General features: G+C 50.7%; 1 protein-coding gene across 3 annotated transcripts in view; it reads right to left on the reverse strand.

Moving 5' to 3' along the window:
* The window catches only part of KAT5 (lysine acetyltransferase 5), a 54,890-nt gene that overhangs the window by 5,854 nt on the left and 35,209 nt on the right, over positions 1–13,827 (reverse strand). The gene's annotated exons all lie outside the window — the stretch shown is intronic.

Consider the following 13,827-nt stretch of genomic DNA (forward strand, 5'->3'; position numbering starts at 1 on the left):
GAGACGGGGACGGGCACAGAGAAGGAAGGACAATATCTTCATTCAGGTGAAAAGCGGACACCACCTTCGGAAGGAAATCCGGAGCCGGGCGGAGAACCACCTTGTCCTGGTGAAAAACCAAGAGGGGTTCTACGCAAGAAAGTGCCGCCAATTCAGACACACGCCGAAGAGACGTGATGGCAACGAGGAAAAAAACTTTGCAAGACAACAAGCGAAGGGAAACCCTGCGCAAAGGCTCGAAAGGAGAAGATTGGAGAGCCGTCAGCACAACATTAAGATCCCAAGATGGAACGGGAGCGCGATACGGGGGAGCATAGTGAGCAACCCCCTGAAGAAAAGTCTTAACTGGACCGAGCGGAGCCAGAGGTCGCTGAAAAAGGATCGAAAGCGCTGAGATCTGACCCTTTAGGGTACTGAGACCTAAACCCAAGTCCAGACCAGACTGCAAGAAGGATAAAATCGTGGGGAGAGAAAACCGAAGGGGATGAACATCTAAGGTCTCGCAGAAATTCAAATAGGCCCGCCAGGTTCGGTAATAAATCCTGGACAAAGCCGGTTTACGCGCACGAATCATGGTACGGACCACGTCAGCAGAAAACCCCCGCCGCGTTAGGACCGCAGTTTCAATAGCCAGGCCGCTAAACGTAGCGACCCTAAATGCTGGTGGAAGATCGGCCCTTGAGAGAGGAGGTCTTCTCTTAGAGGCAGAGGCAAGGGGGCGTCTGCCAGGAGGAACATAAGGTCGGCGTACCAAGGACGACGAGGCCAATCCGGGGCTATTAGGATCGCAGGCGTGCCCTCCGCCGCGATCTTCCGAAGGACTCGTGGAAGAAGAGGCAGGGGCGGAAAAACGTAGAGGAGAGAGAACTTCGTCCAGGGAAGGACGAGCGCGTCCGCGCCGTAAGCGTCCGGATCCTTGGTTCTGGCCATGAAAGTGGGAAGCTTGTGGTTGAATCTGGAGGCCATGAGATCCACGTCCGGACGACCCCAACGGAGGCAAAGAGACTCGAAGACGTCGGGGTGCAGAGACCACTCGCCCGGGTCGATCGTCGTCTGGCTGAGGAAATCCACCGCCCCCCATTGTCCACTCCCGGGATGTAAATGGCCGAAATGGCTGGAACATGAATTTCCGCCCAGCGAAGGATTAGAGACACCTCCCTCATCGCCGCCGCGCTGCGAGTGCCCCCCTGATGATTTATGTATGCCACAGCCGTGGCATTGTCCGATTGGACACGAACAGGGTGACCCTGAAGCAGCGAAGTCCAATGCCGGAGTGAAAGGAGAACCGCCCTCAGCTCCAGAACGTTGATCGGCAGTTTGGACTCCGATGGAGACCAAGTGCCTTGTACGGACCGAGGAGGAAACACCCCCCCCCAACCCCGCAGACTGGCATCGGTGGTAATCACCAACCAAGTTATCGGCAGGAAGGACTTCCCTTGGAGAGGGGTCCGTAACCACCAGAGGAGAGAGGAGCGAACCTGGGGGGGGAAGGGGAAAGTGCTGATCCAGACTTTCCTGGGACTTGTCCCATGCGGACAGAATGGCAGTCTGAAAGGTGCGGGAGTGATACTGCGCGTAGAGGATTGCTTCGAAACAGGACACCATCTGTCCCAAGACCCGCATACTGAACCGGAAGGAAGGATGGCGGTGGGTCAGAAGGCTCCGAACCGACCGATGAAGGAGCTGGCGCTTCTCTGACGGAAGCCGAACCTCCGTTGCATCTGTATCCAGCAGCATCCCCAGAAAGATCAGTTGCCTGGATGGAACAAGAGCGGATTTGGGAAGATTGATAATCCAACCGAACCGGCGTAAGGTTTGTAGCGAGAGGTCCACACTGGCGGATGTCAGTGACAGAGAGGGTGCCTTGATAAGGAGATCGTCCAAATATGGAAGAAGAAAAACTCCCCTGGAACGAAGTAAGGCAAGGACCTTTGTGAAAACGCGAGGGGCCGTCGCCAGCCCGAAGGGGAGAGCAACGAACTGGTAGTGGTCGGACGCCACTGCAAAGCGCAGAAAGCACTGATGACACCGAGCGATTGGAATATGAAGGTAGGCGTCCTGGATGTCGATAGAGGCCAGGAACTCCCCTTTTTCCAGAGAGGCCACCACCGACCTGAGAGACTCCATCCGGAATCGCTGAAGACGAAGGAAACGGTTTAACCGTTTTAGATCCAGAATGGGACGAACCGAGCCTTCTTTTTTGGGGACCACAAAAAGGTTCGAATAGAACCCCTTGAATCTTTCTTCCATGGGAACCGGAGCGATGACCCCTTTGTCCAGAAGGGTGCGAGTGGCAGTAAAGAAATCGGCTGCCCCTTGGGGAACCCGGGAGCGAAAGAACCGAACTGGGGGGAGGGACGTAAACTCGAGTTTGTACCCGGAAGACACAACTTCGAGAGCCCAGGCGTCGGAGACGTGCGCCTGCCAGAAGTCCCTGAACAGGAAGAGACGTCCCCCCACCCGGGTGGGTGGGGGCGCACCTTCAGGTAGTGTTCTGCTTGGTCGCGGGAGGGCATCCGAGGATGATAGGCGCTCCGCCCTAGACCGCTTCTGGGGTTGACGGGCTCTGGAGGTGTCGCCTGGAGAGAGGGACTCAGACAGGTCAGCTAAGATAGCGGACCCGGAGGGCCCAGCAGGGGAAATATCCGGCTGCGATAAGGGCAATACCTCTGCAAGGCGGCCCACAACGTTAGAGAGGCTGACCACAGCCTGGGAAAGGGATCTAGCCCAGTCAGGGGGATCCAAGAGGCCAGGGGGTGACACAACAGATGGCGGACCCTGTAATGGGGCTTTGCAAGCCGAGCAATGCGGGTCAGGCTGCCCTTGAGGAAGGGGCGCCTTACATGCGGTGCAGGTGTGATACCAAGGACCGGCCGGCGCTGAGGGGTCAGACATGTTGGCTGAAGTAATATAAAAGCGTCCAGGCCAGAGGGCTGCAGAGCTAGAAGGGGTCAACAGTCCTACCAGGTCACAGTGGGAGCAGCGACAACAGCAGCGGCAACACCTGAGGTAAAAAACGATCCGTCCTGAGAGCAGGCTGGCACGAAGAGGAGGCGGGGCCAGCGAGGAGCGGGAAGAAAGACGTCCGCCCCCCCGACTGAATGTCTAACATGTACAGGAGAAGCGGAACGAAGCTCCGCCCCCCGCTGGAACTTTCGCGCGCGCGATTCAAACAAATATGCCGCCGAGAAAATATTGCCCCCCGACCACCTCCTTATACACCGGCGGCGAATGACACACCGGTAGCCGGCAAGAGAAGTCAGCCGGCAGCTGAACACAGCGGCAGCACTGGCCGAGATAACAAAAAGGCGGCCCCACATGGCCGCAGCACCTGAGGTAAACTTGTGCAGTAAACCCTCCCCCACGAGCACCGCTCCGTCCTGCTCCACACACAAAGGTGGGAAGCCGACAGTAAGCCTTGTAATGTGACAAGGCTAGGCAGAGGGAACACAGAAGTTAGAACCCTAACAGAGGGGGGGGGGGGGGGGGTAGAACGGCTGCATAGCCACCTCACCAGTCGACGTTTTCACCCTCAGTCCATCCAGCAGGGACGCCCCTTCAGCCACTGGCACCGAAGTGGCAGGAAGCTGGAGAGGGGCTTGCAGGCGGGCGACCCTTGTGCTGGCGGGATGCAGGGGAGCTGGGCTGCCCTGGTCCTCCTTATCTTCTGTGGGGGAGGCAGCAGTGCGGATAGCCGGCACTGGCGCAGCTCAACCCCGGGAAAACAGAGAGGTCTTTGCGACTCTGTTGTCCCTGTTGAAAAAAGGAAAAAAGTTGAAAATAATAAAAAGAGAAAAAAATAAAATCTTTAGCAAAGACAGCTCTGCAGTGCAGAGAGTGTCTTGCCTCCTTGACACTAAGCAAAAAACTGGTAGTCGCTCGCTCCAGGCTGAGGGTATAGCTGCTGGAGGAGGGGCTTAACAGTCTTTCACTTAGTGTCACGCCTCCTATGGAGATGAGCTATACCCAAGGTTTCCTGTGTCCCCCAAGGAATTGGGCGAGAAATTAGATTTTTGTGAACTCACCTGTAAAATCTCTTTCCCGCTTGATTCATTGGGGACACAGGACCGTGGGTATAGCTTGCTGCTGCCACTAGGAGGAGACACTAGGCTGAAAACTGTTAGCTCCTCCCCTGCAGGTTATACCCCCTCCAGCCTGTAGAGAGCATTTCAGTTTGTGCTCCAGCAGTAGGAGAGACCAAATTAAAGTAAAAATCAACAGAAAACTGTACACTGTCATGAGACCGAACCAAACACAAGGTCCCAACAGACAAAACAGGAACCCCACTTGCCTCACAACAATATGTGGGTGGGTGCTGTGTCCCCCAATGAATCAAGGGAGAAAGATTTTACAGGGGAGTTCACAAAAATCTAATTTTCTCGCTCATATCATTGGGGGGACACAGGACAGTGGGACGTCCTAAAGCAGTCCCCAGGGAGGGAAACAAAATTCTCCCAAACCAACTGTCTATGGAAGTCACTGAACTGCGGCCTGCAGAACCCTGCGGCCGAGAGAAGCATCCGCCGAGGCCAATGAATGCACCCGGTAAAATTTAGTAAAAGGTGTGTAGAGAGGACCAAGTCGCTGCTTTACACATCTGACGCAGAAGCGTGGTGGAGGTGTGCCCAAGAAGCCCCGACCGCTCTGGTAGAGTGAGCCGTGATCCCGGGTGGAGGAACCTTGTCCCTGGAACGATAGGTCTCGGCAATGGCCGAGCGAATCCACCGAGCAATAGTCACCTTTGAAGCCGCCAAACCTTTACGAGGGCCTTCCGAGATAATGAACAGAGCGTCAGTGCGTCTAAAGGGGGCCACCACCGACCGATAGATCTTCAAGGCCCGTACTACATCCAGACGATGGAGGGAGACCTCCCGGGGATGAGAAGGCTGAGGGCAAAACAATGTACTCATTCACGTGAAAGGCAGAAACAACCTTTGGTAAAAAAGATGGCACTGGACGAAGAACCACCTTATCTTGGTGAAACACCAAAAAGGGTTCCTTGTAGGAGAGAGCTGCCAGTTCCGAAACCTGTCGAATAGAGGTAATGGCCACTAAAAAGGCCACTTTCTAGGAAAGTAGACGGACGGAAACTTCACTCAGAGGTTCGAACGGCGCTGTCTGGAGTGCATCGAGAACCACGTTCAGGTCCAAAGAATGTAATGGGGGCCGATATGGGGGAACTGTATGAGCTACTCCTTGCAAGAAAGTCTTGACCGGACCTAGGACGGCTAGAGTAGGTTGGAAAAAAAAAAAATGGACAGGGCCGAGACCTGCCCTTTGAGGGAACTGAGAGCCATGCCCAGGTCCAATCCCGACTGAAGGAACGCTAGAACCGTCGGAAGGGAAAAACGCCTGGGAGGAAGAGCTCGTTCCTCGCAGAAACGCAAGAAGGATTTCCAGTTCCGGTAGTAAATCCTAGAAGAAGAAGGTTTCCTGGCCCTAATCATGGTTCGAATGACCGCATCAGAAAAACCTCTGCGTTTCAACAGAAAGGTTTCAACAGCCACGCCGTTAAACGTAGCATATCTAAACTCTGATGGAAGACTGGGCCCTGGGAGAGTAGATCGGTTCTGATTGGCAGAGGCCACGGAGCATCTCCTAGCAGAAGAATGATTTCTGAGTACCAAGCTCATCGAGGCCAGTCTGGGGCGATCAGGATCGTCTTGATGCCTTCGTTCCTGATTCTGCGTAGGATCCGAGGTAGAAGTGGTAACGGTGGGAACACGTAAAGAAACGCAAAGCTGTCCCAAGGCGCCACGAGAGCATCCAAGCTGTGTGCTGCTGGATCCCTTGCGCGAGAGAGGAAGCACGGGAGCTTGTGATATTGAACCTGGACGCCATCAAGTCCACTTCCAGACGTCCCCACCTGAGACAGATGGCCTCGAACACCTCCGGATGGAGGGACCACTCCCCCGGGTCCACTGTTGTCTGGCTTAGAAAGTCTGCCGTCCAGTTGTCCACTCCCGGGATGAAGACTGACGAAATCATCGGAACATGGGACGCCGCCCACTGCAAAATCTTCGCAGACTCCTGCATCACCGGAAGGCTGCGAGTCCCTCCTTGGTGGTTGATGTAGGCCACAGCTGTGGCATTGTCCGACTGCACCCTGATCGGACGACCCTGCAGAAGTGGAGTCCAATGGACAAGGGAGAGATAAATGGCCCGGAGTTCCAGTATGTTGATGGGAAGTTTGGACTCCGATGGAGACCAAACACCCTGGACCGTCCATGTGGCGAGAACTCCGCCCCAACCGCGAAGGCTGGCGTCTGTTGTAATGATCATCCATATGACTGGAAGGAAGGATTTCCCCGCCAACAGATGCGCAGACTCTGTCCACCAACCGAGGGCTGTACGAGTTTGGAGGGACAGCCGGATCCGGCGATCCAGAAAATCCGGGGATTTGTCCCAAGATGACAAAATGGCTCGTTCAAAACACCTTGTGTGAAATTGAGCGAAGGGAATGGCCTCGAAGGAGGCCACCATCATGCCCAGCACCCGCATGCAATTGCGGATAGACGTATTACGGCGTTGGAGTAATATGCGTATACATCTCTGAATGTCCACGCTCTTGTCCAATGGCAGGAGTACCACGGCTGCACCTGAGTCTAGTATCATGCCCAGAAACCTGATTTGTGTGGTGGGAGATAAGCAGGATTCCTGCCGATTGACTATCCACCCGAAGCGGTGATCTGAAGACTCTCCTCGCATTGGGAGACCGTAGATGCTTTGATCAAGATATCGTCTAGATGCAAGAGGAGAGTGATGCCCCTGGAGCGCAGAAGACCCAGGAGGGGGGCAAGCACCTTTGTGAACACTCGCCTAGCTGTCGCTAGGCCGAATGGCAGGGCGACGAACTGGTAGTGACATGAATGAATGGCAAAACGAAGACAACGTTGATGAGCGGGTGCGATGGGAACGTGTAAGTAGGCGTCTTGGATGTCTATCGATGCCATGAGTTCTCCCTGTACCAAAGAGGCAATCAAGGAGCGGAGTGACTCCATCTTGAACCGTTGAATGCGGAGGAAGCGATTCACTATCTTGAGGTCCAGCACTGGACGAAAATGGCCTTCCTTTTTGGGTACTACGAAAAGGTTTGAATAGAAACCCGTAAATCATTTGTGTAAGGGGACCGGAATTATCACGGCCCGTATGAGAAGGGACTGGACTGCTTGGAAGAAAGCAGTCGCCCGACCTGGATCCTTGGGCGACTGGGAGAGGAAAAAACGGTTGGGTGGGATAGATTTGAATTCTATCTTGTATCCTGATGTCACTACCTCTCGTGCCCAAGCGTCCGATATATGAGTTCGCCACATTTTCCGCACTTTCATGCTGAGGGCTGTTTTCCGGGAGCGGAACGAGGCTGTTGCGCTCACGGACACCATGCTGGCTGGGGTTTGAAGGATGGGCCTTTTCGCTGGTCCTGATTGGGTCGCCTAGATGCAGGTGGGGCCGCCGGACGAGTGCCTGCAAACCTACGAAAAGGACTGATAACGGGAAGATGTGACCCTAGGACGAAAGGAACGTTTCGCCTTGGGTTGCGGTAAATGGGTGCTTTTTCCCCCTGTTGCTTCCGAAATAATATCATCTAGCCGGGTACCAAAGAGTCGAGACCCAGCAAAGGGAAGTCTTGAAAGAGAACGTTTGGAGGATGAATCCGCCGACCAGACTTTAACCCCTTAAGGACACAGCCTTATTTCACCTTAAGGACCAGGCCATTTTTTGCAAATCTGACCAGTGTCACTTTAAGTGGTGATAACTTTAAAACACTTTGACTCATCCAGGCCATTCTGAGATTGTTTTTTCGTCACATATTGTACTTCATGACACTGCTAAAATTGGGTAAAAAAAGAAAATTTTTTTGCATAAAAAAATACCTATTTTACCAAAAAATGGGAAAATTAGCAAATTTCAAAGTTTCAGTTTCTCTACTTCTGTAATACATAGTAATACCCCCAAAAATTGTGATGACTTAACATTCCCCATATGTCTACTTCATGTTTGAATTATTTTGGGAATGATATTTTATTTTTTGGGGATGTTACAAGGCTTAGAAGTTTAGAAGCAAATCTTGAAATTTTTCAGAAATTTACAAAAACCCAATTTTTAGGGACCACTACAGGTCTGAAGTCACTTTGCGAGGCTTACATAATAGAAACCACCCAAAAATGACCCCATTCTATAAACTACACCCCTCAAGGTATTCAAAACTGATTTTACAAACTTTGTTAACCCTTTAGGTGTTGCACAAGAGTTATTGGCAAATGGGGATGAAATTTGAGAATTTCATTTTTTTGCCTAATTTTCCATTTTAACCCATTTTTTCCACTAACAAAGCAAGGGTTAACAGCCAAACAAGACTGTATCTTTATTGCCCTGACTCTGCCGTTTACAGAAACACCCCATATGTGGCCGTAAACTACTGTACGGCCACACAGCGGGGCGTAGAGTGAAAGGTGCGCTGTTTGGTTTTTGGAAGCCAGATTTTGCTGGACTGTTTTTTTGACATCATGTCCCATTTGAAGCCCCCTGATGCACCCCTAGAGTAGAAACTCCATAAAAGTGACCCCATCTAAGAAACTACACCCCTCAAGGTATTCAAAACTGATTTTACAAACTTTGTTAACCCTTTAGGTGTTGCACAAGATTTAATGGAAAATAGAGATACAATTTAAAGATTTCACTTTTTGGGCAGATTTTCCATTTTAATATTTTTTTTCCAGTTACAAAGCAAGGGTTAACAGCCAAACCAAACTCATTATTTATGGCCCTGATTCTGTAGTTTACAGAAACACCCCATATGTGGTCGTAAACTGCTGTACGGGCACACGGCAGGGCGCAGAAGGAAAGGAATGGAATGCCATACGATTTTTGGAAGGCAGATTTTGCTGGACTGGTTTTTTGACACCTTGTCCCATTTGAAGCCCCCCTGATGCACCCCTAGAGTAGAAACTCCAAAAAAGTGACCCCATTTTAGAAAGTACGGAATAGGGTGGCAGTATTGTTGGTACTAGTTTAGGGTACATATGATTTTTGGTTGCTCTATATTACACTTTTTGTGCGGCAAGGTAACAAGAAATAGCTTTTTTGGCACGTTTTTTTTTTTTTTGTTATTTACAACATTCATCTGACAGGTTAGATCATGTGGTAATTTTATAGAGCAGGTTGTCACGGACGCGGCGATACCTAATATGTATACAATTTTTTTTTATTTATGTAAGTTTTATACAATAACTTCATTTTTAAAACCCAAAAAATGTTTTAGTGTCTCCATAGTCTAAGAGCCATAGTTTTTTCAGTTTTTGGGCGATTATCTTGAGTAGGGTCTCATTTTTTGCGGGATGAGATGATGGTTTGATTGGCACTTTGGTATTTTGGGGTGCATATGACTTTTTGATCGCTTGCTTGTACACTTTTTGTGACGTAATATGGCAAAAAATGGCTTTTTTTACACCGTTTTTATTTTTATTTTTTTACGGTGGTCACCTGAGGGGTTAGGTCATGTGATATTTTTATAGAGCCGGTCGATACGGACGCGGCGATACCTAATATGTATACTTTATTTTTATTTATGTAAGTTTTACACAATGATTTCATTTTTGAAAAAAAATAAAAAAATCATGTTTTAGTGTTTCCATAGTCTAAGAGCCATAGTTTTTTCAGTTTTTGGGCGATTATCTTGAGTAGGGTCTCATTTTTTGCGGAATGAGATGACGGTTTGATTGGTACTATTGTGGCATACATGCGACTTTTTTGATCACTTTAATTACCTTTTTTGGGAAGTAAGGTGGGCAAAACTTCAATTTTCTCATAGTTTATATTTTTTTATTTTTATGGCGTTCATCATGCGGGGAAAGTAACATGACCGTTTTATAGATCAGGTCGTTACGGACGCGGCGATACCTAATATGTGTAGTGTATTTTTTTATTCAGTGATAAATGTTTTACATCTTTTTGACCCAGACCCACTTGGTTCTTGAAGATCCAGTGGGTCTGATGTCTGTATTTTACTTACACTGAACAGATCTATGCTTTTAGCATAGATCTGTTCAGCACCATGGACAGCAGGACGCCTGAGCAGGCGTCCTGTTGCCATGGGAACCTTCCCCGTCTGCCACAACTTCGCAGACGGGGAAGGGTGAGCACGGGGCTGGCAGGGGGCTGTCGGGGGGCTCTCTCCCTCTCCATCGGGGGGCTGCAAAGGCACAGCAGCCCCCCGATGGGAGAGGGAGGGAGCTCCCTGACAGATGACCGTTAACCTTTTCCATACAGCGGTCCGTACGGACCGCGGTATGGAAAGGGTTAAACGGCTGACATCTGCACAGATGTCAGCCGTTTATACGAGGGTGTCAGCAATGTGCTGGCACCCTGGTATAACCCACTAGAAGCCAACGAATTTTCAAGGGGAGGCGGGCGGGGGATCGCGATCCCGCCTGCCGCACCGCCCGCCTCCCGCAACGCCCCCACCGCCTGCGACACTCCCCCTGCACCACCCGCCAGCATCAAATCATGCAGGGGTGCAGAATCTTGATTTTAGGCACTCTAAAGTTTCTGATCCGCGGGGATCAGAAACTGCAAAAAGCGCAGCAAACCGCAGGTCTGAATTGACCTGCGGTTTGCTGCGATCGCCGACACGGGGGGGTCACATGACCCCCCCCCTGGCGTTGTGACAGGATGCCGGCTGAATGATTTCAGCCGGCATCCTGTTCAGATTAACCCCTGGGGTGCCGGAATGCCTATTTAAAGTTAGGACGTACCGGTACGTCCTGTGTCCTTAAGGACTCGGGAAATAGGGCGTACCGGTACGTCCTGTGTCCTTAAGGGGTTAAGCCAGAGTTCTTGGCGGATAGATATCGCGAGAGCCGAGGAACGGGCGACCATCGTCCCCGCGTCCAGAGCCTCTTCGCAGAGGTACTTTCCTGCCTGCGAAATTTGTACCACCAAGGACTGGAGTTCCGCCGGAGGAAGATTGGTCACAAGGTCTTGGTTCAAACGGAGGGCCCACTCCGAAACCGCCTTGGCTACCCATGCCGATGCGAAGATCGGACGTAAGGCTGAACCACTGGCTGCAAAGACAGACTTCGATAGCGAGTCAATGCGCTGATCTACTGAGTCCTGGAGAGAGGAGCCATCCGCCACCGGAATAGTTGTGTTCTTTGCGAGGCGAGCGACCGGTGAGTCTACCTTCGGAGGTGAGGCCCATTTTTCCACACAATCAGTTGGAAAAGGGTAGAGCAAGTCTAACCGCTTTGGGACAATGAAGCGCAAACCTGGCTGGTCCCAAGCCTTTGCGACAACAACGGAAAAGTCGTAGTTTACAGGGAAGGACTTAGGGGTCTGCTTTGTACGCAAAAACGGACACTGGCTGGTGGAGGGGAGTTCCTCCTGAACTTGGAAAGTGTCCCGGATAGCTGAAATCAGACTACCATAGACGCAATCTGGGAAGACTGCTCCAGGTCCATCTCCGTATCTGAATCCGCAATCTCACCATCTGATAGTGCGTCACCTAAAATGTAGGACGTCTGAGATCAGAAAACGGGAGGGGATGCAGAAGCGTCAGAAGAGGAATGACTATTTGATCTGGGACGCTTGCTAGTAAGCCTGCTCCTAGTTTGTGCGCCTTGCGAAGGTGAGGGCTGCACTGTGGGTGATCTCTCTACCAAACGACCCAGTAATGAAATGGGAGACTTTGGAGAGGTCTTCTACTGCCCGGGACAGGGACCTTGCCCAGTCAGGTTCTCCATAGCCAGAGGGGTCCTGAACTCCTGTGGGTTGTGACAATATGGAGGGATGGCTCTGTGGGGCTGCCTGACATGCAGAGCATAGAGAGAGTGACTGGCCACGAGGGAATTTAACAGAACATGAAGTGCAGGCATAATAAGTGGTCCTGCAGGGTGCCTGGGGAGGGGTCTTGGCTGGGTCTGACATTGTGTGGCTTCTCTATGCTGGAGGGGGTAGAGATCTCCTACCATTAGAAGTCCCAGGTCCTGTGTCCTTGTGGCAAGGGAGCGCTGGAGAGGTCTTCCGGAGTTCCGCGTTGGGGAAAATAGGCTCCGCCCCCACGCGGGTCGTGTGAGGAAATGGCCGGGAAGAAGCCAAGCCCCCCACTCGCATGCTAGGAGCCGTCATGAGATGGGAAGGGGTTAATATAGCGCCGGACATGTTGCCTCAGGCGATGCCTGGAGACTTAAGAAGTGGAGTGGGGAGGAAGAGCGCTGAAGAGAGAGAGAGAGAGAGAGAGAGAGAGAGAGAGAGATCGGACCGCTCTCCTTGAAGTAGCAGAGCCGCTGCAGCCGTGATGCTGCCGACATTAACCCCCGCAGTGCCGTACCGCCGCCGCTGAGGATCTGAGGATGCAGGAGGGAGATCGCTACCCAGCAGACAGGGGTAAGGAGCTAAGGGAGGGAGAGAGGGGAGTAATACTCACCTGTCTTCTGTGGACTTCGCCCTTAGATGTCGTCCCAGCAGGGCCACCCAACGACCGCTGGCAGAAGGCATCAGGGGCCGGGGCAGTATAGGGCTGGTGAGTAGGTGGCCCTGTTGCTGGTGGGAAGCAGGGGAGCGAGGCTGCCCTGGTCCACTTCTCTTCTTGGGGGGGGGGGGGGGCAAGGCGGTGGGACAACCGACAGCGGCTAGCCTCCCAGGGAGACAGAGACGCCATGCGAATCTGCGCCCCATGAACCTAATAAAATTAAAATAAAATTTCCAAAAGAGCCACCCTGCTAAGGGTCTGCCTCCTACGACACTAAGCTAAAAACTGAAATGCTCTCTCCAGGCTGGAGTGAGTATAGCCTGCAGGGGAGGAGCTAACAGTTTTCAGCCTAGTGTCGCCTCCTAGTGGCAGCAGCAAGCTATACCCACGGTCCTGTGTCCCCCAATGATATGAGCGAGAAACATGATTTTTTTTGGTTTCAAAAAAGAAATCAGTGTAAAACTTACATAAATTTTAAAAAAAGTATACATATTAGGTAACGCCGCGTCCGTGACAACCTGTCAGATGAATGTTGTAAATAACAAAAAATAAAAACTGTGCCAAAACAGCTATTTCTTGTTACCTTGCCTCACAAAAAGTGTAATATAGAGCAACCAAAAATCATATGTACCCTAAACTAGTTCCAACAAAACTTCCACCCTATCCCGTAGTTTCTAAAATGGGGTCACTTTTTTGGAGTTTCTACTCTAGGGGTGCATCAGGGGGGCTTCAAATGGGACATAGTGTCAAAAAAAAAAAAAAACAGTCCAGCAAAATCTGCCTTCCAAAGACCGTATGGCATTCCTTTCCTTCTGCGCCCTGCCGTGTGCCCGTACAGTAGTTTACGACCACATATGGTGTGTTTCTGTAAACGACAGAATCAGGGCCATAAATATTGAGTTTTGTTTGGCTGTTAACCCTTGCTTTGTTACTGGAAAAAATGGAAAAATTTGCCAAAAAATTAAAATTCAGAAATTTCATCTCAATTTGCCAATAACTCTTGTGGAACACCTAAAGGGTTAACGACGTTTGTAAAATCAGTTTTGAATACCTTGAGGGGTGTAGTTTCTAGAATGGGGTCATTTTTGGGTGTTTTCTATTATGTAAGCCTCGCAAAGTGGCTTCAGACCTGAATTAGTCCCAAAAAAATTTTTTTTTTACATTTCAGAAAAAATTTCAAGATGTGCTTCTAAACTTCTAAGCCTTGTAACATCCCCAAAAAATAAAATATCATTCCCCAAATGATCCAAACATGAAGTAGACATATGGGGAATGTAAAGTAATAACTATTTTTGGAGGTATTACTATGTAATTTAGAAGTAGAGAAATTGAAACTTGGAAATTTGCAATTTTTTACA

The sequence above is a fragment of the Bufo bufo genome, chromosome 10, assembly GCF_905171765.1.
Source record: "Bufo bufo chromosome 10, aBufBuf1.1, whole genome shotgun sequence".
Taxonomy (NCBI): domain Eukaryota; kingdom Metazoa; phylum Chordata; class Amphibia; order Anura; family Bufonidae; genus Bufo; species Bufo bufo.